The sequence below is a fragment of the Pristiophorus japonicus genome, chromosome 13, assembly GCF_044704955.1.
Source record: "Pristiophorus japonicus isolate sPriJap1 chromosome 13, sPriJap1.hap1, whole genome shotgun sequence".
NCBI classification, from domain to species: domain Eukaryota; kingdom Metazoa; phylum Chordata; class Chondrichthyes; family Pristiophoridae; genus Pristiophorus; species Pristiophorus japonicus.
Window position 1 is genome coordinate 37,208,461 of NC_091989.1, and position 25,834 is coordinate 37,234,294.

The window sequence follows — 25,834 nt, forward strand, 5'->3', positions numbered from 1 at the left end:
AAAAGCCAGTTCTGTAAGAGAGTGCCCAATTCTAGAATCATAGCATGGTTACAGCACAGGAGGCCACACGGCCCGCTGAGCCCATGTCGGTTCCCTGCAAGAGCACTTCAGTTATCTCCACAAGTGTGACTTTATACACACAATCTCTAGTAGTTTAGCACTGGCTAGGGATCAAACAGAAACCATCATGATTGTAATAGTTAATTCAATTGACATAAACCCTGTCTTGTTCTCTGAGTCTTCAGATAGCAGAAGAATGAACAGTATTAGACCACGTGGCTACACAATGAACCAAATATATTAAAAATAAGGGTAAATGGCACCATAAAATCAATACAGCAGATTTCACTTATTACATCATTTCTAACTTATATTGCCAGGAATGAAAAATAACAAAAGATGTAAGATTTTGCTAACTCTCAATATGACTAAGGCAGTGTCCAAGACACAAGATGTATAGGTGGGATTTTGTTTGTCCAGGGAGAGTGGGGAGAGGGGACTACAAGACCAGGGGAAAGTGTGTCTTAACAAACGGAGGGCTTTCACAAAAAGACAAAAGTATAATATTTTACAGAATATCCAATGCACAAGTACAGAAATGCTCATTGTATCACGCAACAGCAATCTTGTTTTAACAGACACTTTAAAGCAGCCCAAGACAATTTCCCTCTTTTGCACCCTTTACTCGGGGTGAAATGCATGCTGGGGACCCAAAGTTGCCAAGTTCAGCGTGGGACCTCATTTGCTCACGCATGCCTGTAGTTCAGCCTCTTTCAGCTCCACTGAATTGCACATCGGAAAACTAAGTGTGTTGCAAAATAGGTGCTGATGCCTTGTGTCCTTTGCAGCATCAGGTGATTGCGGAGAAGGTTGGTGCTGTTGTTGATGCTGCTGGTGTGCCTGGTGATCCTGGTGCTGGGACTAATCGTGGTCAGATTCTGAGGACCAAGGTGAAATAGTATAAACGGTGCCCATGCTGATGGAGTAGTTGGCAGGTGAAGTTGAGATGACAGAAGCAATCGGTCAATGGTGGGAGAGGTTGTTCCAATGAGGTGGCACTGGCTAGAGAGTTTGCTCCAAACACTTGCAGCCTGCATAATGCTTAATCTGTCTTCCAAATGAGCTTGGGAAGTGAACAGCTGAGAGATGGGAGCTTTTATAGCACATTTCAAGTTGTCAACTAGTCAGCTGATTCAATGGCCATTCAACTCCCACCTCAGGTTTACAGCAGTGGTCCCTGAGCAGCGTGGAACCCATGGGCGAGCAGTTAAAATTAAAAGGCAAGGTTAAAAGCTCTATTAACGGTTTGTCAACAACCCAATAATGGTTTAATTGGGTCACCCGCCTCTGCTGGTCAGGTCAGATCGGAGATCATACATGTGCCATTGGGAAAGACACATTGCAGCGGGTTGACAGTAGGGTCCCGCCACTGGAAACTACCAGATCATCGGAAAAACCGATTGGTTCACTAATGTCCTTTAGGGAAGGAAATCTGCCGTCCTTACCCAGTCTGGCCTCTATGTATGTCCAGATCCACAGCAATGTGGTTGACTCTTAACTGCCATCTGAAATGGCCTGGCAGGCCACTCAGTTGTACAAAACCGCTACAACAAAGTCAGCACTGTGGGAATACCTTCACCACAAGGACTGCAGCGGTTCAAGAAGGAGGCTCACCACCACCTTCTCTAGGTCAATTGGGGATGGGCAATAAATACTGGCCTCACCAGTGACGCCCTCGCCCCGTGAATGAATAAATAAAAAAATAACATTTACAACAATTTTTTCATGTGAACACTTTAAGATGCAGCAGAATTTTTAAACATAAGATCCCATCCATGCACATCAATTTTCCTGTTTAATAAATTAATTGTTCAATAAGTACATGATAATACAACCAGAATTACTGCTCTCACCAATCTACCTCCATCAACTTAGCTTGGTCTTCTAGAACGCTGTGTTCCTGACTGGCTGACTGGTATAATGCAAGAATATCTCATCCAAACTACTACTTATTCCACCAGAGAAAGTGTTGAACTGGGGAGCTGCTACTCTAAGCATTTCAGTTCCATATGGGTGTAAGTAGTGTTACATTGTTCGGTCAGTTTAACAGAGTTGCTATGGAGAGATTATATTACAGTTTGAACATTACCTTGAAATATTGTATTTTGATTCTTTTGGTCTCTGTATTAAGCCCTATGTTTGCTTTCCTGCTTACCAACATGGATGTGTTGTTGAGATATTTCGAAAAGAATCTATGACTTGCATTAGTTGTGAATACACATTGAGATTCAATGAGCACTAAAACTGAAATGTACCCAGCTCTGTTGGGATTTACAGCATCTGCATTTACTATTATTAGTACAGTAAGTACCTATAAACAGTGACATTTACATTCTGTTTAACTGCTTGCATTTTACAGATTTCATTTTAGTGGGGCGTTTAAAAAAAAAACTGTAAACAGGCAAAACATGTCTTCATGTGGGTCCTAATGTCTACCAGTTGTATGCAATTATAAAGTATTGCCTCTGCATTTAGGGATCTTGTGGTATAGTGTGTTCAAACAATGCTCTTCCAGCTCAAACAAGCAGGATAACAAAATGTTCTCAAGTACATACAGATCGCAGAGACTAAAAAATCTAGAGAATGCTTTTTCTGTAAAGCATTCTAATACTGGTTGAACTCGACTGGAAAATTCTAAACAAACGAGCTGTTTCAAAAGATAAATTACTACACATTTATTAATTTATAAATTAATTGCAAAGAAAAGTTTTAGAACAAAATCATATTACCCTGCAGCAGGAAGATAACCTTTACTGAGAAGTTATAATGAAAGAATAGAGGAGACTCAAAAATCGAGTATCTAATTAAATGTCAGCACCTGCAAACTGGGAAGAAGGTCTGAACTTTGTTATTACTATCTTGAGATATTCAATTTAGGTTATTATTAATTGTCTCCTCTTCCCGTACCTCTGTTATGCAACCTATACATTTATTTCATTAATAGATGTATTAGACATGGTAAGTGAATTTTTGCAGGGATTTACTGTAAAGGCAAATTGAAATTATTACACTGTATATGCAAATGAGGGCACAATTCAGTGAGAATTCAAAATGGCAGCCGTAACAGCCTCTACCGCCATCTTTATATTGTCAGTGGACCTGTTGATCCAAAGGCACTGCGACCGCAGTACACTACAACATAATGCCACAGATTGGCACCACACAAGTTAGCCTCTGCACCAATGCTTATTGATTTCCCAACCTCTGACTGCCTCTGATTGAGGCCGCGAGGAAGTGAGAAATTGCTTTAGTGGAAATAAAGGAGAATTCAAGCAATAAATTGACATACATCTGTTATGGAACTTTTAGTAACAGAGAGATCTTAAAAGCAATTTGCTTGCTCGTCCCAACAATTATGGAGTGGTCCAAGACTGGAGGGTTTAGAAAAGCAGGAGAAACAAAGGAAAAAACACATTCCTGTTGCACCTTAATCCTCTGACACTTACAGATATGTTTCCACAGTTCCCTGAATAATAAAATAACGGACATCAAGACAGTAATATTTTTTAAATTGTCTATTTTCAATAACCAAAAAACACTGATGAGGGTTGTAATTGCCATTTAATTGGTTATTTCAGTTGTGTCATTATGACTGCTAAACGTCAGTTGTGCTAATTTAGGGAACTTTACTCTTAGAAAGCCATTTTTTTCCTTCTGGTGCTTTAAATTGCCCATAACAAACTGCAATTAGTATTTTCAATTCCAACCTCTTTCCCAAGAATTAAGATTTGCTGCTTAATCAGTGACGATGCTAAGTTTCCATCTAAACGCAAGAACCAATAGTCAAACTTTCTCCATGTTCATTTCACTCAGTATTTTGGTCCATGGATATAAAATAGACCTCAATTATTAGTGAAACTCCTTTAACATTGAAAGTAAAACCCTAAACCCTGACAAACTAAAATAAAAATGCATGAAAAGGAAGCAATTCAGCTTAATCCTTGTTACAAAATGTTCAAGCATTACACTAGATAGTCTCTCTGATTCAGGATCATCAGTAAGTAGACCTCAGATCCTCCACAAAGCAGAGTAAACCTTTACTGCTCAATATCTAGTTAAACAATAGCCTGGCCTGAGGATTGTAATACAGACCCCTTGCTGCAGATGCCAGTTACTGTAATCTTGCATGTGCCGCTGCATGTATCCTGACCTCTTTAATGAGGTTGAGGTGAGGCATGATTGTAAATCAAGAAAGTGGTTTACTTTACATAAAATACATGAAATACAGTTGTCACAATAAGGTGTTAGTTTCCAACCACTCCTTCTTCCATGAAAACACAAATACACCACTGTGCCAACATTCTAGACGAAAACTCACTTTCAAACTAGCTAACGTCAAGCCAACTGGTACTATATTGAAGGTACGAGCTGCATGTGTTCACAGACTCTAGCTTGGTGTGTTTGACTGACCCAGAAAACACAGCCTTGTCTTAAGCCTGGATGTGTACAAAAGCCTTTTCTGATTTAATTCATTTACAATGGGATTTCCATTGACGTTGATTGAAAACAAAAAACATCTACATTAATGGTGGAAGGCACTTTCTCATTGTATAATCATTTTATCAGGGTCTTCCCAATGGTTAAAAGTTCCAGTAACACACAAAAATAAGCAGTCTCATGACTATCCCATCTTACTTTGGGTAGCCTATTAACATTACAAATCACCAAGGCTTTCACATATTGTTTAATGTCTACAGGCTTTAATGTGATATCAAAAATACTGTATCTCCTTTGAGTTTACCCCTTTTAAGCTCAATCTAACCATATAGCAATAGCATAACATAAATCAAAACATAAACCCACGAGAGACCATGGAAACTAAAAATCCCAAAATGTTACAATCTGACTCACTGCACATTTTGCTTTTGCACTGACAGACGGCTCAATTTTCACCAATGCCATTTTTTGGCATATTACAAGAGTTACACTTGTTTTTTTTGGCCCCGACTACTCAAAAAAAATAACTTGCAAGTTTTCCCATTCCAATTTTTTTAATTGGCGTTGCACGCAGACTGTCCTTTATCTTCGGGGGGGGGGGGTGGAGTGGAGCCTAATGTCTGTGCCGAAAAAATGATGCCCCCCCCCTTCTGCGCATGTGCGGGAAAAAAAAATGTTTTTTACATGACTGCGATGGGCGCGCATGCCCAGTACAGCTCCCGGTCTGAATTCGGCCATTTTTAAAGAGCCAGTTGTGTGTGAGAACTTTAATTCTCAGTGGAAAGATCAGAGCTGCAATGTACAACGTGGCTCAAGGACCAAGAATTTCTCACAGGATGAAGTGGAGGCACTAGTTACTGTAATTGAGGCCAGATGGCACGAGCTGGACACCAGCAGGGGTCACAAAAAAATTTCACCAAAAGAAATGAAGAAACGCTGGAACCAACTTGCAGAAAATGACTGTGCAATGGTGACCACCCCGAGGTCTGGAGACCAGTGCAAAAAGAAGTGGCAGGACTTTGGTTAGTATAAGTAATATTTTCATTTATTCACTGGAATTGCAATTGTAAATGTAACCATCTGTACGTTCCACTCAGCAGAAAGACACCCTCTCTAAAAAGTTATATTTTCATCTTTGCAGAGGAAGGTGACACATAACAAAAGGGAAAGATCTTGAACAGGAGGAGGCCCGGCAAATCTGCAGCCACTGACACCCTTGGAAGAGAGGGTCGATGCTTTGATGGGTCCTGCCTGGAGAAAAGCAACCACCACTGCACAAACTGGGCCCACACTCGAGGGAGAGGGTAAGTCCTGCAAATTCCACAGTCTGGCATTGCTAAAAGTCAAGTACTGCGCAGGATAGCCATGCTTCGGTTCATAGGGATGTCTCCATCAGCTACGCTTCGCTTGATGCAATGTGCTATCCTTCATCGTGGCCCTTGAAATGAGCTTACTCATGCCACCCTGCCCCCTCCTCTGCTGCTACCATTTGTCTGTTCTGTTATATTTTGCAGAACTTGAAGCCAACCCTGACTAGGCTGAAGCCGATGCAGAAGACGATTCTAGACGTGGACGAGCCTGAAGAGGAGAACATCTTCCAATCCCACCTTCCAGACCAAGAGCATGGGGGTGAGGGCGAGGGGATGTGGCAGGGGGAGGATAAAGCCCCTACTCTTGTACTCACTCTGGAGGAGGTGCAGGTGCCGCCCATTGAGGTGCCAGCCCCTTTGCTGAGTGGTACGAGTGTTGGGACATTCCATGGTTTCTCACAGTCCGAGGCTGCGAGACACATCCAGGGCCCCACTGTCCCAGGTTGCGGATCCCAGTGGGATGCAGCGAGCCACATCCAGGATGAGGAGGGAGCGCTCTCCTGAGGTGCAGGATCTAACAGATGTGGTTCACATGATGGCAATGGCGGAGAGCATTGACCTTATGCGATCACTCCTAGACACCATCAGTGGGGTGGATATTGATGTTAGGGCCTATCCGGAGAAGTAACACGAGAAATGGGAACACTGTCCAGGCACCTGAGGGAGGGAATGTCGCAGGTAGTTGAGACACTATCAGGGCACATGAGGGAAGGAATGTCGGAGTTGGCTGCTGCAATAAGGGAACACACCCAGACCCTGCGGATATTGACAGAATCAACTGCCACTCCCACTCCAATCCCCAGACCAGCCTCTGTAGAGACCCAAGCCAGGCCCTCCACATTATCGCCTGCCACCAGCACCCCCCTCCTCCCCCGCCCCCGATCAAGAAGTTTGCATTACCCGAGGTGCTAGAAAGATTAAGCTTGGTACCAACCCAAGAAATGCTGTGCCACCGCCTGCAAGCAGGGGTGAAGTCACCAAGACCAAGTGCAGCGGGCGGTCTTACAATAAGGTGGAGGAGAGATGGGTGCAGCCTTTCTTTGCTGCTGTTGTTGATGTTATTGTTATTATTGTTGTTACTGTTGTAACTGTTCTCACATTAAAAGTTTTTTGTTCGTGATGTCAATTTACAAGTTTAAAAGTTTGTAAGTGATCATAAAGTTTGTAAGTGATCATAACGTTTGTAAGTGGTCTTAACTAAAAACTTTAAAGTTTGATGCAAGAATACTTTTATTAAAGTTAAGTTAAGTACAAACAAGTGTTTGTTAAACTTTTGAATAAAATATATTTTAAATTATTACTGAATAATTTCCATTATTTGTTCCATTATTAACAGAACTTTTTGAACAAAAGAGAAATAATTTCCATTATTTGATCCATTAACACAAAACAACATTACGGAACAGGTCCAAACAGTAAACATCGTCCATTGGAATAGTTGCCGCTGAGCCTTCAGGCAGCAAAGCGTTCACGGATGAGCTGCTGGCGCAAGGCTCGAGCAATCGTTAAAGGGGCATGACGGCCCGCCCTCCTCTGCCGTCGTGCTTCGGGTTCAGCTAGTTGCATGGCTTCTTGTCCTTGTCCTCCTCATCATCAGCCACTCTCACCTCAGCTGCTGTTGCCTCATGATGGCTAAGTTGTGCAGCATGCAGCAGACAACAGTGAACTGATCGACAATCTCAGGGGAGTATTGTAAGTAGCCTCCGGAATAGTCCAGGCATCGGAAACGCTGCTTCAAGATGCCAATGGTCCTCTCTATTATGCTGCCCGTCGCAATGTTTGATTTGTTGTATTCCTGGTCAGCTTCTGTCCGGATTACGCATAGGGGCGTCATGAGCCAGGTGGCGAGGCCGTACCCTTTGTCTCCCAGCAGCCAGCTCTGACCTTCTGGCTGCTGCTGAAACATGGCAGATACAGCGCTCTTCCATAGGATGAACTCATCATAGGTGCTCCCAGGGTATCTCGCATCAACTGACATTATACGACTCATGTTGTCACAGATGAGCTGCACATTCATCGAGTGGAAGCCTTTTCTGTTCCTGTACATCTCGGAATCTCCAAAGGTGCTCACAAGGCAATGTGAGCACAATCAATGCAGTCCTGTACCTTTGGGAAGCCAGCAATCCTGGAGAAGCCCACAGCCCTGCCACGCATTGCCTGGGCGGTCATGGGGAACTTTATGTCGTTATTCCTCCGGGCATATAGTGCAGCAGTCACCTGTCGAATGCAGATATGTGTTGCATGTTGAGAAATGGCACATACATCCCCAGTTGTGGCCTGGATTGATCCAGATGCATAAAATGAAAGTGCGGCTGTAACCTTTACTTCAACTGACAAAGCAGTCCTCCTGACGCTTCTAGGTTGCAGGTCTGCTTTTACTAACTCACAGATCTCGGTTACAACTTCTTTGCAGAAACACAGCCTTCTCACACAGTCTGCATCACCCAGGTGCAGGTATGAATGCCTGTCTCGATATACCCGACGTGAGTAAGGCCTCCTGCCCCTCATCCTACGTGCTGTGATGTTCCTCATGTGATGATGGCTAATCAATCATCTCCTCCTCAGCACCATCATGCAGAAGGCTTGCACATTGTCAATATCGCCCCCATAATTAAATTGTAGCTTTGCAAGAAGCTTAAAATAGCAGGACGAAGGACTTAAACCTTCTTTCCTCTCTTTCTCTCTCCCCGAGGTTGACGCCCTAGTGAGGACCACACCATGGTCTGCGCATGCGCAATAAGCTTGCTTAGAACGGGAAGCTAGGCATTTAGGGCAGCGAAGTCTAATGCAATTCTTTAATTTTCGATTTTTTTCAAAGTACCTCCCCACCACCGACCGGACGTCTCCTCACCGGGCTCGAAGATCGGCCGGCAGAATCGCTCTCTCGCCCGGATACAGGGGCTCGGCATCCGCACCCCTCCCCCAACCCACCAGGCTTCTTTTGAAGCCGAGCCCCAGTGTGCAGGCGAGGGAGCGATTCTGCCGGCCGACGCCCCGACCCTCGAGTCCGGTGAGGAGACGTTCGGTGGTGGCATGATACTTTGAAAAAAATCAAAAATGAAAGAATTGCATTAGACTTCCATTTTCTCCCTTTTGACTTTGAAAAAATTAAGCCTCATGATGCATATTCTTTGTCTTCTTGACTCCCTCCAAAACTTCGCATAAAAACAATGACATCTTTCTGCGCGATTTTTTAATGTGCGCTGCTTTTTCTTAAATGCTCAGAAGTTTTTTTGCGAGCGGTCACATACGCCGTCCTAGGAAAAATGTAAGTTGGCCAAACTTGCTTAAATCTGAAAAACTGGCGCAGACATCAGGTTACACCCCAACAACGCAAAAAAATCCTAACCTAAAAAAATCATAACGAACTGAGTTACGCTGGCGCAGAAACTTTGGGGAAACTTGGATATTTTAATTTACGCCAAAAAAATGACGCAGATAACTGGGGAAAATTGAGCCCCATATTCTATTCTTTCTGAATCACAATTCTCTTATGAATGTTGGAACTGTACCTGCATAAATAAAATTCTATTTTGTAATTTAAAAACAGTTAGCATGAAGAGGTTTGTTTCTAAGTTGCATTTAGTTTTTGGCTTCCACATTCATTCCATTCTTGGTTGTCTTTTTCAGATTATCCATAAAATACCTCGCTACATTCATTTTATTAATCCCCCTAATTACTATCATGCCTTAATCTTGTTTCTTTCCCACAAACAGATGGAGTTCCCTTTGTCTCTCTGTGCGGTCTCACTAATGTTTCATTAGTGCACATAATCACTTCCTTTTACTTTGAAGATCTATTTTTTGGCCTTGTAGCAACTGCCATAACCATAATTACGTACTCGGTGTCTTGTCAGCTATGATACCCAGATCCTTATCCTAATCTATTTTGTTTTATAATTATAGTTCTTATTTTAACACTGCTCTGTGTTACCTCAAAATTAAAACCAGATGATTGTTAACTGCAACACAAATCTTTGAAGGCGGCAGGGCAGGTTGAGAAAGTGGTTAAAAAAGCATACGGGATCCTGGGCTTCATAAATAGCGGCACAGAGTACAAAAACAAGGAAGTTATGATGAACCTGTATAAAACACTGTGTCGGCCTCAACTGAAGTATTGGTTCCAATTCTGGGCATCGCTCTTTAGGAAGGATGTGAAGGCCTTAGAGAAGGTGCAGAAAAGATTTACAAGAATGGTTCCAGGGTTGAAATACTTCAGTTACATGGATAGACTGGAGAAGCTAGGGTTGTTCTTCTTCGAGCAGAGAAGGTTGAGAGGAGATTTGATAGGGTTGTTCAAAATCATGAGGGGTCTGGGCAGAGTAGATTGAGAGAAACTGTTCCCATTGGCGGAAGGGTCAAGAATCAGAGGACATAGATTTAAGGTGATTGGCAAAAGAACCAAAGGCGACATGAGGAAAAACCTTTTTGCTGCTCAGCGAGTGGTTAGGATCTGGAATGCACTGCCTGAAAGAGTGCTGGAGGCAGATTCAATTGTGGCTTTCAAAAGGGAGTTGGATAAGTACCTGAAGGGTTACGAGGAAAGGGCGGAGGAGTAGGACTAGCCGAGTTGCTCTTGCAAAGAACCGTCATGGGCTCAATGGGCCGAATGGCCTCCTTCTGTGCTGTAACCATTCTATGATTCTATGAACTTGGCAATTTATCATTGCCCTAGTTCTCTGAATTTTGTATTTGACTTGGAATATCCTGCTATCCCACACAGCAGGAGCTGTCTGACCTGGAGGAGTGAGTGCTGTGGCTCATGGGCCCACAAGTGGTGGGCGTCATGGCCGGTAGAGACGTTGACCCTGCTGGGGGCAACATCGGTATCTTTATCCCCTCTCCTTTTCTCATCCCACTTCCCCGTCACACCAGAAGACTTCATCACTTTCAAGCTCCTGATACTTTTTGCCTTCCTTCCTCCATTCCTGCCCTCACCTTACTGCAAGTCTTGTGCTATTTATGCTTTCAGATAATCAGCCAGCAGATGTGTAGCCGGTACCTGAACCCCGCCGTCACACGAAGAAGGGAGAAGAGGAGGAGGAAGACCCAAGCACTGCCTCATTGCATCTCTCACCCGCAGGCACCAGCTCAGAGACTGGCACTACGCAGTCCTTAGAGGTTAGATGAGTACAGAGGTCTGCACTGGGTATTGCACTGGGACCTAGCAGGCTGCAGCACGGTCAAGGGGAAAGGTTACCTGAGGAGCCAGCTCCCCGAAGGGAGAGTTTGCGCGCGAGTTCTGCTGCACAGGCATCCGATGAGAACCTCGATGGGGAGGCGTTTAAAAGAAGGGTGAAGGCCATGCAATTCGACAAGATAGGTGCAATAGCAAGGACGCTCGAGAGCCTCTCGGCAATGCTAAGGAGCGTGAAGGAGTCCGCCTCCAACATTGCACACAGTTCTGCGCACACCATGGAGCCCATCATTTCCAGTCTGCAGACGATGGTGGACATCCAGAGAGGCCGTGCAGATGCAAATCTATGATGCGTGTCATGTGCGATGTGGCAGCTTCCCTGGGGTGTGGCAGTGGGTCAGTGGAGCAGGAAACCTGTTGTCCTCTCTCAGGATGACAGCATTCCTGATCCCAGCACTGCCATTCCGCCATTGCACTTATCGCTGCCTGTCACCCAGCCAGCTCAGATTGCTGCCGCCCAGCCTGAGGTGGTACAGTCCACAGGCGGGCCTTCCAGGCCCAGAGCTGCTTGAGGGTGTCCTGCAAGGCCATCCGTGGTCTCTGGCCCTGACACACAGCAACCTTCCACCAGCTCTGCAGCAGCCACAGGGGACACATTGCAGAAGAGCTGCAGAATAATTAAATCGAGTGTTAACAGGGGATATAAGGAATTGCACAAGGGTGATTGTTAAATATATTTGTTCTTTATGATACTGTTAAATGTTATGAGATAAATTTTAATTGGCATGTCGCATCTTTGGTGGTGTCTCTCATTTCAATTTTGGGCCTGTGGTAAGGAGGAGGAAATGGATGTGCTGATGGGGAGGTGCAGAGGAACCGGAAAGTGGGATGGAATTCACTGGAACCGATCTCTGGTGAGACGGTTGCGGACTGCCCTTGCAGAATCGCGATTGAGTTGCTGCCTCCTCCGTCATGGTGTTGCTGTTCCTGACCCTCGTCCTCCTCTTGCTCCTCCTCCTCCTGAGGTGGTGGAGCTATGCCTGATGGCAATGGTTGCACTCTCATGATGGCCAGGTTGTGCAGCATGCAGCAGACGATGACGAATAGGGACACCTGCTCAGCCGAGTACTGGAGGACTCCTCCCGAGCGGTCAAGGCAGCAGAACCGTTGCTTGAGCACGCCGATGGTTTGCTCAATGATGTTCCCGGTGACAGCATGGCTCTCATTATATGAGTGCTGGGCACGGGTGTTGGGGTTGCGGAGGGGAGTCATGTGAGCCAGGTGGGGACTGGATAGCCCTCGTCTCCGACCACCCAGCTGCGAGCTTGATGTGGTGGCTGGAAGAGAGCTGGCACATCGGCCTGGCACAGGATAAATGCATCGTGGCTGCTGCCATGAGAGCGGGCATTGACGGTGAGGATTCAGCATGTGTGATCACGCACCAACTGTACATTCAGTGAGTGGTAGCCTTTGCGGTTACGGAATATCTCAGGATTGTGATGCGGTGCCTGCAAAGCAACGTGGGTGCAGTCAATGACACCCTGCACCATGGCAAATCCTGTTATCCTGGCAAAGCCACATACGCGTCCAACTGCTTCTCTCTGGTTATGGAGGAAGGAAATATATTACCTTCTCCTTCTGTACAGAGCATCTGTGACCTTGTGGATGGAGCAATGGACGGCAAACTGGGAGATGTTGGAGATGTCTCCCGTTGCACACTGGAAGGATCTGCCGGCATACAAATTGAGTGCGATGGTGACCTTGACTGCCATTGAGAGAGCCATCCTCAATCTGGTCAGAGGCTCGAGGTCTGGTTGCGGGAGATGGCAGAGCTCTGTGACCATGTCCTTGCTGAAGCGCAGCCTTTGAACACACTGTTCCTCAATGAAATTGATGTAGGAGAACTGCTGCCGGAATATCCTGGGAGGGTAAGGCCTCCTGTTGACAGCCCTATTGGGCCTCCTCCCTCTGGCAACATTTTGCTGTCATTCTTCTTGCCTTTCTCCCTGCCTAAGTTGCCTCCAACAGTGACATCGGAGCAGGAGGTTGAGTGCCAACACAGCCCCCGTGAAACGATATAAATGTTGTCATTTCAAATTTGCCCTCAATGAAAGACAGGAATATTTAACAGCCAGAACACTCCTTCAACTGATAATTGCTGAAATCTGCCAAACAGCCTGTCTGCCTATGTAGTAAGCTGCAAACCGTAATGGCACCTTTAAATAGCGGTCCTCCAGCCGACTCCCGACTGAAACTTGACAGCTGAAACTGTTGTTGGCATTGTCAGTGCCAGGTGGTATGACAGGGAGCACGACCAAAGTTAGCTTCCGGGGCGGTAACGGGGCATTGCACACGGCAAAAATACTGAAATCATTTGAGAAACAGCGGGGTGTTGTGATGGGATGTTCTAGGATGATTTTGGATGCAGATGCATAAATGGACTAAATGGCCTTCACCTGTATTTATCACATGATCCAAGATTTACTACTAATTAATAGATCAAGTAGAATCTTTTCTCTGATTACAGTCTCACTAAAACCTTGCAGCAGTTCCATGAACTCATCCCCTTATTGGATAATCTTATGGTGAAATTGTCGTTTTATGTGAAATCATGAAAATTGCACCATATAAAATCTGTCGAATTCATAACCCGGCAATTTCATTAGATCAATGGAACCTGGTATTGTGAAACATCAAAATTCTCTTCACACTGAGTAAATCTCTTAATTATACTTATTCATTATGACTATTTTCCCAATTGCTTTGGATTTACAAGAGCATTTTGAAAATATAATTTTCTACAGCTTTAAGCTGCCTTGATTAACAAGCACTGTTTCTGCTGTAAATATTGATACCACCTTGCACTGACTGTCTGTGCTGCCTATCTCGTCTTTCAGTGAATTGCTGAAACATTAATATTCGATACTAATAAACAACATTTCATTAAAGTTCTTACTCAGCTTAAAAATAATTTTGAATGTTCTGCTCATCGTGGGAAATGGAATAATTTTGCACTTTTGTCATTTAGTGTTAGCATCCAGTACTTCCATGTGATGTAGGGCAAGGGTTAAATTCAAAAGGAGTCTGCCTCTACTTTACCCCATTCACCTGCTTCAACCACAATCTCAGAAGATTGAGTCAGAGTAACATGTACATTTTCAATACCAGTTATTTTTGTACCATTTGAATGAGACTGAAGTTTAGTGCTGAGTAGTACTGACAAGTGTTATTAAGAAACGAGTTCAGATTATCCAACTACTTTCACTTAAAGTCCTGTTGTTTAACACATTGGTCTGGACTGGAGTTATACCCATTCCTAGAAATCACTGAATTACCAATCCCTCTAAAATACTTGAGCAAAGGACCATCACAAATGAAAGAATCTTTCACTCCTGATCAATAACGTACAGCGGACAAAAATGATGTCCACAGGACAATGAATTAAACGATTGTTAACGTAATACAGAGGCCGGAATTTGCCTAGCATCAGATGGAAAGATTTCAATTTACTCAGGGTATTACGATATTGTGGCTATATCCATTCAAGCAAGTGGTGAGTATTGCATCACACTCCTGGTTTGAGCTTTGTAGAAGGGGGAGAGGCTTTCATGGTTCAGGAGGTGATCCACTCGTCACAGAATACTCAGCCTCTTTAGCCATGGTGTTGATATGGCAGTTAAGCTTCTAGTCAATGGTGACCCTCAAGATGTTGACAGTGAAGGACAGTGCTGGTGATGCCATTGACATTCGGGTGGCGGGGGGCCGAGGTAGCTGGGTGTTTGGGTTCAGAGTGGTTCTTGCTTGCCACTTATGTTACATGTCATGTGTCAGCCCAAGCCTGGATGTCATCCAGGTCCTGCTGTAGACTGGCATGAGCTGTTTCATTATCAAAGAATGTGTGAATGAAGCTGAACATTGTGGAATCATCAACAGCCACATAATGAACTAAAGATGGAGGGAAACAGCTATAATTGGTTGGGTCAAGATTCCCTCAGGATTTATCAGTAAGATTTGGGTTACCTACACATAGCTACATTTCTGGTAAATGCTTCATACTAGTAATGGCTCCAATGTCACCATGTCAACAAATTGCAATGGTAATATATATTACTATTAAATGTGATATCGCTGGTATAGAGAGCTGCAAGGAATTTTCAACGGTTCATGCTGCAATTTAATATAGCTGAGGGAAGGGTCATTCCTTCCACTCTGATCCTTATAATGATATGAATTTGATGCATACTATGAGTTTTTATGAAAATTACAAGTTACATTGGAATGGAGACACTGTGGTCACTAGACCTTTGGAAGTACATTGATATTGTCAATGGACGATATATGCTGCTCTTAGGGTCCACAGTCTGTCTATTTTCCCAGTGAAAGATAGAATGAGTTCAGACCTCTGTAAATAGGTGGACAGAAGGAGTAAGGAAAACAAATGTAATAAAGTATTGAAATGTACTGGTCCTGTCATTTCCTGCGCTCGTGGGAATTTGGTCATTTACTTATGTGGTTTTACGATTGAACCACTTTAATGGTATCGAGTTATACGTTATATATTGAACAGTCCTGTGTCACTAAATGGAAATTGTTCGACCATTGAAGCACTGAATTTGGTGTCAGTGTCATTTTGACTTCCAGTTAATTTTCTTGTATGTGTTTGACACACAATCTTTCGTAGAAGCTTCTTCAAGAAAACACAAGCTAAGTTGAAAAAAAAGGTTTTCTTTATCAAACTGTTCTTATTAAAAGGCACACTGTCATTGCGTTGGGGAGTTTTCAGGAGGCGGAAGTTCTTAAAATACCAAAAGCTTTGCCAACCATCTGAGACGTTGAGGAAGTTGTGTGCTGTAGCAGATATAATAGTTACTGCAGCATAAAGTAATGGTATTTTTTTTTAATTTTGATTTATATTTTACTTGGATTGAAAATTTGACAGTCACAGAAGGTACAACGATGGCGAGCACATTCTGGACCAAGCACGGCATTTTACTGACTGTTTCCACACCAGGTGAGCAAGCTAATATAAACACTATCGATCTAAATGTAGAATAAATGGATGCTTCTTTCAGTAGATATCTTCAGTAAGCGGTGTGGACTGTGCACACAAAATAATGAATACCTTGATCTACTCCATGAAATGAACCGTAACTATAATTAAAAAGAGAGGGGCTAACGATTTCAAAGTAGTAACCTGCTTTGAAGGGATTCTGAAGACCTCATAAATCATGAGAGTCGAGCTCAGGTTCTTTTCAGTAGGGCTCAGAAAGCTGAGATTAGATTACTCGCTTGAAATCACTCCAGGGGGGTGTTATTCTTTTCTCTAATAATATGTACTGTTCATTTTATGGACTTTTTTTGCTTTGTGTGACAGTGCTGTCAATGCTGATGCTGATTGCCCACGCACTTCAACACCATCGATGTGTGGCAGCATTCTCACTTAAGGATTAATGACTGTGATAGGACTAATAGAGCTTTATAGAAGAAATAATTTGTAGTCATTTAGTGGAATATCCCCATTGCTAGTTAATAAGTCTGATATCATATCGACAGCAAACTTTAACATTAAATTCCAGAGTGCTGATCATAATGTTGCAGTTAGACAAGAACTAAGAAACAATATTTTATAATAGAAATAAAGCAATAAAACTTCCAATTCCTGAAACTGTTACTCATGTACCATGACTGCCAGCATCATTTTCACAGTAACGACTGGAGTACAATTTCCAATTTTGTCAGAGAAGGAGATATTATACAACATATGGCTCAGGCAAGAAATCCCATTAAGCTAGTTAGATCACAAAACTAGACAGAAATAAATTATCACATTCCCATTGATGTATGGAATAATGAGTAGCAAGGCCAGAGCATATCAGTCACCTTATCTCATTAGAGTTCCAGAAACTTGCCAATAACCTCATTTCATTCTGAGCTTACAGCGTTGATACCACGCAGTCCCTCGAGCCTCTTTCTGAAGCTGAATCTGCAGACTAAATCCAATGTCATTATATTTAATCTCCAAAGCTAAACCCAACTGAACTGCTTGATTAACCCTCAAACTCTTTAGCATGCCTTGCTATGGCCATAAAGACATTGCTGGACAGGCTATGAACAGAGTTAATTCTGGATAATCCGCTGGTATTTCTGTATGAATTACAAGACACAGTTATCCAAAAAACAAAATGTGCTGTTTATGCATGCTGAACCATTACTTTGTCAACTGTATCTTTGTTTCCTTTTAAGTTACTCGACATTTTTTGCCAACCAGACATGATGGCAGCCAGGTTCACCGATTGCTACACCACTGTCAATACTGCACTGTGACCAGTTGCAAAAGATGATGCACAGCAGTGGCCAGGTGCACCTTAGTCTTGATTTTTCGATGAGGAATTGTTGATCTGTAACCTATGATGGCATTATTTTGCTTACCTTGCTCAGTGGTACTGGTTTAGGGAAAGAAAAAGGTTACAATGCTACTTTCCTACTGGGGTTAAGTTGGGCCAAAATAGAGAAAGGTATATTCTGCATATCTATCATCTTATACCCGAGCTGGAAGTGCTTGTTGCCATCGTTCAGTAAAATAAGTAGAAACATGTTTCCATTCCTAGCACCAACATCCTCACTTTGGGAGCACACATGCAGAATTTATTTTTTTAAGCAACTGAGGTAAACGAATGATGAGAGGTATTTAGATGGATGTGTTTCTATAGCTGCATATCGAAGAATGCTACTTTTACATATATATTACATTGAGTAACATGTGGCCTACTGCACAGAAACAGAACATTCGGCCCAACTGGCCCATGCCAGTGTTTATGCTCCACACGAGCCTCCAGCCACTCCTCTTCATCTAACTCTATCAGCATATCCTTTTATTCCTTTCTCCCTCATGTACTAATCTAGCTTCCCCTTAAATGCATCTATACTTTTTGTCTCAACTACTCCCTTGTGGGAGTTCCACATTCCTATCACTCTTTGGGTAAAGAAGCTAATTTGCAAGTATTATTTTTATTCAATTGGGTAGGCCACTCCAGTTTAAAGGTAATTACTAAAATAACCTACAAGGACTCTCCTAACTGTTTAGTGAGTAAATACACTGCATGTTATGGCAATGAACAATAAAACCAGATTCATTCCTTTTTCAACGCTGAGTTAGCCAATCAGCTGGAGTTGCCCTGTGATGCTGCAATTGACGTCAATGCCCGTGGATGGGAGGAGGAAATCAACCAATGTTCTGGCGCTTAATTGCTTTCCATTGATTCTTGCTGGAAATTCAATGTGTAAAAATTAGATGAAGATAGCATTAGGCTCAGCTCTGGTATTTTATGGTCAAGCAACCTGCTGACACTCATTGTCCAGGCTCAATTATGAATGGCCACTTGGGGAAGGTACTGGATTGATGCCAGATTGCTCAGCTTACCTCTGTATCCAACAAAAGGAAAGACAATTTGGATAGAGGCACTACAGTCTGCTTCAATTTATCATGTAATCAATGGAGTTAACAGTTGTCTAGATCATGGTTATGAACGAAATCTACTTTAAATATTTTTCAAAAAAATTAGGACCTCGATAAAATGGGAAAAAAAATGGTTAATGTATTCGTTGCTCTCTTCATTTTTTCATAGGCGATCTCTCGATCGAGGATGACTTGCTTCCACATGAGTTCACAGATGTTTCAATGAAAGACCCGATGTTCCAGTCCTGAACTCCAATTGAGGGGTGGAAGATGTGCATGGATTTTTTTAACATGTGGTGACCGTTGCACATCAGCCACCACACGGACTTGACAGAGCTAGGCCTTTAACGATTGGCAAAGGATTAACCAGGACGACTGGAGACCTGCTCTGCTGCATGGACCTAGTGCGCGCACATATCGCAGTGTGGGCTGGCCCGTGCTGCCCCTGGGCACTCGGCTCTTCTGGGCCCTGTACCCTTATTCGCCGCACCTCCGCCACGATCTCTCGCCGCTCCTCCGCCACGATTCCTCGCCGCTCCTCCGCCACAAAAACACTCGCCGCACTTCCGCCACGATCTCCCACCGCACCTCCGCACCAAACATTCGCCGAACCTCTGTCACGATCACCCATCAAATGTCAGCCACAATACCTCATCGCTCCTCCGCCCGATCACTCATCACAAGTCTGCCACGACCTTCCCACTCCTCTGCTTTACCAGGGCCCAGCTGATGCTCCTGCCCACGCTCCAAACGGCGACCTGGGTCCTGGTGACATCACCCAGTCGCCCACCTCAAAGCCATCGCATACTTGGAGCGGCTCGTACTGGAAGCTGAAGTGGCATGCTCCAACTCTTATACTCCCGACTTGTGGTGGTGTTCTCTCGCAGGTTGGGGTGGCTCACGATGTTGCAGGGGCCCGGCGATCCAGCTCTTATACTCCCGACATGTGGTGCTCTCTGCATTGTGCTTTTAACATGCCTACAACCATAAGCAAGAGCACAACAATATGTTCAATCGAGTTTGATCTGGAGCCGCCCAGTGTACCAAATGAGATATTTGGTTGCTGTGAATGGCACATGTTCGCCAGAGTACCGTGGTTGTATCCTAGCATCTCATATTAGTGAAACGGGGAACTGGTGAGGGTTTTCACACCATAAATGTGAGACCTATCGATTGAATTATCTGCATTTGTAGCTTTAATGGAGCCTGCAATACAATTGCCCAGTCTCCCAGATCAAGAAGTTTCTGTAGCTATGAGTATCGTAGCCGTATGACTAGCAACATAGAGGTTGTGAGCTGAAATCCCATCATGGAAAATTAAAAAATTTAATTCAATAAATCTGGTCAGTTATGGGCCAGCGCCAGAAAAAATAACTATAAAAGCTGCCAGATTGTCGTGCAAACCCAACTGATTCATTCATGTCCTTTAGGGAAGGTAACCTGACATGCTTGCTCAGTCTGGCCTACATGTGACTCCAGTCCAACACTGAAGTTGACTCTTAACACCCTCAGAGCAACTAGGGAATATGTTGCCCACATCCGAAGAACTATTTTCAACAGTCAAGAAAAAGGCAAAATAAGGGATGAATGTCAAACCAAAGCCCAAATCTGGGTTTACTTTGGAGGGGTAAGGGGAGAGAGATACCAATAGAGCCCAGCAAGATTTACTAGTCCCAGTCTTAGATTGCACAGCTGTTTCCCCCCTTGAACTGAGTCAAGTATTCACGTTTCCATCCCCTGGAATGATCTCATTGGTGTGACCCAGTTTTGATATCTATCAAAAGGTAAATAAAGCATCGAGGACCCAAAAGGTCTGTGTGAAGGAAGCCAGAAGATGTAAAGAACAATCTAGGGGGAGAAATTCGGACGCGTCCCATTTGGGGCGCTAACTTTTGAAAGTTGAATAAATTAGTGGCAGGCGCTAATGTTTCTCAGCTTTCAAAAAATGTGGTGTTTGCGCTCCAGGAAGGAAGTGGAGCACTAAATCAAGCACGCCACTTCCTTCCTGGAGCGTAACAGGACGCAAACCGGGTGGTGGCCATGCAGCATTGCCGTGTTCCGAGGCTTTTCCGTCCCCTAAAGGGAAGAGCCATCGCTGCAGGATCTGCATTGGGACCAGTCAGCTGGTCCCCGACGGCAGCCGCGATCCGGCCAGATCAGCCCCATGCACTGCAGCAGAGTGCCGGGCCGATCGATCGCGGCCGAAGAGGAATCAATCAAATTGAAAAGCACCATTTTTGAAATATTGTACTTATCATGCCATCATCCCCTTTAACTTTCGTCTCCGAAGCGCTCGGCCTCTCGATCACCGTCTCCTGCAGCTACAGGTGTTTTCGCCCGGCGATGCCACAGGGGACAGAACCGAAGTTCGGGTCCGGGATGCTACCGGGGTGATGCACGCGGCAATCACATCACAATCTCCTGGCGAAGGCAATCGGGGTGCAACTTCGTACTACCGCCACAAACCTCCCGCTGAAGTTAGCGGGAGTCGTTAATCTCGCCACGCCTAGGCAGTAAATCGAAAGCATCCCGTTATCGCCGCCCGGAGGAGATAATGGGAGGCGCTAAGGAGGCCAATTTCTAGGCCCTCGTGTTTTCACATCAGTTCTGTCATCATAGATCACAGAAGTTTACAGCATGGACGGAGGCCATTTCGGCCCATCATGTCCATGCCGGCCAACAAGAAGCTATCCGGCCTAATCCCACTTTCCAGCTCTAGGTCCGTAACCCTGCAGGTTACGGCACTTCAGGTGCACATCCAAGTACTTTTTAAATGTGGTTTCTGCCTCTGCCACCCTTCAGGCAGTGAGTTCCAGACCCCCACAACTCTATGCATTTCCCCTCAAATCCCCTCTAAATCTTCTACCAATTATTTAAATTTATGCCTCCTGGTTGTTGACCCCTCTGCTAAGGGAAACAGGCACTTTTCTATTCAATCTAGCCTATCCAATCAATCCTCATACCTAAGTTTCTCCACTCCCGGCAAGATCCTCGTAAATCTCCTCTGCACCCTTTCCAGTACAATCACATCCTTCTTGTAAAGCGGTGACTAGAACTGCATGCAGTACTCCAGCTGCGGCCTAACCAGTGTTTTATACGCAAGAACATAAGAACATAAGAAATAGGAACAGGAGTAGGCCATACGGCGCTCGAGCCTGCTCCGCCATTCAATAAGATCATGTCTGATCTGATCATGGAATCAGCTCCACTTCCCTGCCCGCTCCCCATAACCCCTTATCGATTAAGAAACCGTCTATTTCTGTCTTAAATTTATTCAATGTCCCAGCTTCCACAGCTCTCTGAGGCAGCGAATTCCACAGATTCACAACTCTCTGAGAGAAGAAATTTCTCCTCATATGTTTTAAATGGGCGGCCCCTTATTATAAGATCTTGCCCTCTAGTTCTAGTCTCCCCCATCAGTGGAAACATCCTCTCTGCATCTACCCTGTCAAGCCCCCTCATAATCTTATACGTTTCGATAAGATTGTAAAGTCCTGACCCTGCAGTACAGACTTACACGAGGCACATCTTGAAGTCAAGATCACTCAGGACCTGCACCTTTATTTCACAGCTTTGGAATGCCTCACTTGCCTGAGACCTGCCTTCATATACCTGTGTGGGACTGGTATCCAGTGTCTCCTGCAAGTGCACCCCTGGTGGTAAGGTAAGCCAGTGGTTACAGGTCATCTCTAGTTACAGTCATGTATAGCATGGTAAGATACAGTTATATACAGTGGTGTGAGATACATGACATCACCCTCCCCCAAGGTCTTATTGTCTTTATAGATTCAGTCTCTCAGGTGGTCTATGCTCTCGCGTGGAGCGTCTTAGTTGTGGTTCAGTTGTTTGCCTTGGTGCCTGTTTTTCTTTCGGTGTGATTGCTGGTATCTCGCCTGGGCTGTCTGTTTCGTTCAGTATGATTGCTGGTTTCTCGCCTGGGCTGTCTGTTGAGACTGCCCTTTGCTCAGGTTGTTCCCTCTGTCTGTCCACCAGGTGTGGTGTGAGTTCCACATTGTAGTCTGCCTCTGGTTCTGCAGTGTTGTTGGTGAATCTACTTTTTACTTGGTCTACATGCCTCCGGCAGGTTTGGCCATTGTCCATTTGTACAACCAGTAGCCTGTTTCCTTCCTTGCCTGTTAGTGTCCCTGCAAATCATTTGGGACCCCTGCCATAGTTTAGCACAAACACTTTGTCCCCTAGCTCATTCCACCTCCCCTCAAATTTCGGTCATGGTACTCAGTTAGCTTCCGGCACTTTGCCTCAACAATTACATGTATGTCTGGGAGGATTAACGAGAGCCTAGTCTTTAAGGTCCGTTTCATCAATAGTTGCGCGGGGGGAACCCCAGTCAACGAATGCGGATGAGATCTGTATGCTAGCAGCAGTCGCGACAGGCGGCTCTGCAGCATGGGACCTTGGATTTTAAGCATGCCTTGTTTAATGATTTGCACTGCTCTCTCCGCCTGGCCATTGGTGGTCGGCTTGAACAGTGCCGTCTTAACATGATTTATGCCGTGGTCAACTATAAAATCTTGGAATTCTGCGCTGGCGAAGCACGGACCATTATCACTGACCAATATGTCAGGAATTCCGTACGTTGCAAACATGGTTCTAAGACTCTCCACAGTGGTGGAGGTGGTGCTTGAGTTTAAAATGGTGCATTCGATCCACTTTGAAAATGCATCAACGACTACGAGGAACATTTTGCCCATGAATGGGCCCGCATAGTCTACGTGCACCCGCGACCACGGTTTGGTGGGCCAGGGGCTCAGGGGGGCCTCCCTGGGGACATTACTGAGTTAGGCACAAATGGTGCACCATCAGACGCAGAGCTCCAAGTCTGCATCAATGCCAGGCCACCAGATGTGGGATCTGGCTATGGCCTTCATGAGAACGATCCCCGGGTGCTTGCGGTGGAGCTCCCGGACAAACGCCTCTCTGCCTTGCAAAGGCATAACTACTCGGCTGCCCCACATCAGGCAGTCTGCCTGTAGTGATAGTTCATGCGTGCGCCTATGGAAAGGTTTGATCTCCTCGGAGCAGGCATTGTGAGCCTCTGCCCAGTCACCAGTTAAAACACATCTTTTGACTAAGGATAATGTGGAGTCGCTGGTCGTCCAGGCTCTGATTTGGCGAGCCGTCATGGGTGAACCTGTGGACTCAAAGGCATTGATTGCCATGACTATCTCACAGTCCTGTTCATCGGACCCTTCCGTGGTCGTCAGGAGTAGCCTACTGAGCGCGTCGGCACAGTTGTCTGTGCCTGGGTCTGTGCCTTATTGTGTAGTCGTAAGACGCCAGCATGAGTGCCCACCGTTGAATGCGCGCCGAGGCGTTGGCGTTTATTGCCTTACTCTGGGATAGCAGGGACATGAGGGGTTTGTGGTCGGTTTCTAACGTGAACTTGGCCCCGAAAAGGTATTGGTGCATCTTTTTGACACCGTACACACACGCGAGCGCCTCCTTCTCCACCATACCGTACCCACGCTCCGCCCGCGAAAGTGACCTGGAGGCATAAGCAATGGGTTGTAATTTACCCTCACCATTGACTTGCTGTAAAATGCACAAGACCCCGTACGCTGACGCATCACATGTAAGAACGAGCTTTTTACCTGGGTCAAAAAAAGTCAAAACACTGTTAGAACATAGAAGGTTGCGTGCCTTATTGAAGGCGCGTTCTTGGGCGTTCCCCCAAAACCAATCACACCCCTTTCTGAGTAGCACGTGGAGAGGCTCCAGCAGTGTGCTCAAGTTCTGCATAAAGTTCTGCATCACAGTCCTGTTCGTCGGATCCCATCTGTAAAGTCCTGACCCTGCAGTACAGACTTACACGAGGCACATCTTGAAGTCAAGATCACTCAGGACCTGCACCTTTATTTCACAGCTCTGGAATGCCTCACTTGACTGAGACCTGCCTTTCTATACCTGTGTGGAACAGGTGTGCAGTGTCTCCTGCAAGTGCACCTCTGGTGGTAAGGTCTGCTTGTGATTACAGGTCATATCTAGTTACAGTCATGTATAGCATGGTAAGATACAGTTATATACAATGGTGTGAGATACATGACATCAATCACCTCTCATTCTTCTGAATTCCAATGAGTAGAGGCCCAACCTACTCAACCTTTCCTCATAAGTCAATCCCCTCATCCCCGGAATCAACCTAGTGAACCTTCTCGGAACTGTCTCCAAAGCAAGTATATCCTTTCGTAAATATGGAAACCAAAACTGCACGCAGTATTCCAGGTGTGGCCTCACCAATACCTTATATCGCTGTAGTAAGACTTCCCTGCTTTTATACGCCATCCTCTTTGAAATAAATGGCAAGATACCATTGGCCTTCCTGATCACTTGCTGCACCTGCATACATGTATTTCATGCACAAGTACCCCCAAGTCCCGCTGTACTGCGGCATTTTGCAATCTTTCTCCATTTAAATAATAACTTGCTCTTTGATTTTTTTTCTGCCATGGTGCATGACCTCACACTTTCCAACATTATACTCCATCTGCCAATTTTTTGCCCACTCACTTAGCCTGTCTATGTCCTTTTGCAGATCTTTTGAGTCCTCCTCACTCATTGCTTTTCCTCCCATCTTTGTATCATCAGCAAACTTGGCTACGTTACACTCAGTCCCTTCTTCCAAGTCGTTAATATAGATTGTAAATAGTTAGGGTCCCAGCACTGATCCTTGCGGCACCCCACTAGTTACTGGTTGTCAACCAGAGAATGAACCATTTATCCTGACTCTCTGTTTTCTGTTAGTTTGCCAGTCATCTATCCATGCTAATATATTACCCGCAACCCCGTGAACTTTTATCTTGTGCAGTAACCTTTTATGTGGCACCTTGTCAAATGCCTTCTGGAAGTTCAAATACACCACATCCGCTGGTTCCTCTTTATCCACCCTGTTCATTACATCCTCAAAGAACTCCAGCAAATTTGTCGAACGTGACTTCCCCTTCATAAATCCTTGCTGACTCTGCCTGACCAAATTTTGCTTTTCCAAATGTCCTTCTATTGCTTCTTTAATAATGGACTCCAACATTTTCCCAACCACAGATGTTAGGCTAACTGGTCTATAGTTTCCTGCTTTTTGTCTGCCTCCTTTTTTAAATAGGGGCGTTACATTTGCAGTTTTCCAATCTGCTGGGACCTCCCCAGAATCCAGGGAATTTTGGTAAATTACAACCAATGCATCCACAATCGCTGCCGTTACTTCTCTTAAGACCCTAGGATGCAAATATTTTGTTTCAGTCTTTACGGTAGAGGACACTAACAATATTCTAACAGTTGATAGTCTCGGGGCTATGGGAACTTAACACAATCACAATCACAAAGGAGCCATCAGGTCCAGGGAATTTATCTGCCTTTAGT

The 25,834-nt window shown here is 44.7% G+C and overlaps 1 protein-coding gene across 3 annotated transcripts in view; it reads right to left on the minus strand.

Moving 5' to 3' along the window:
* Window positions 1-25,834, minus strand: part of LOC139278518 (voltage-dependent calcium channel subunit alpha-2/delta-1) — a 794,302-nt gene that overhangs the window by 234,074 nt on the left and 534,394 nt on the right. The window lies entirely within an intron of this gene.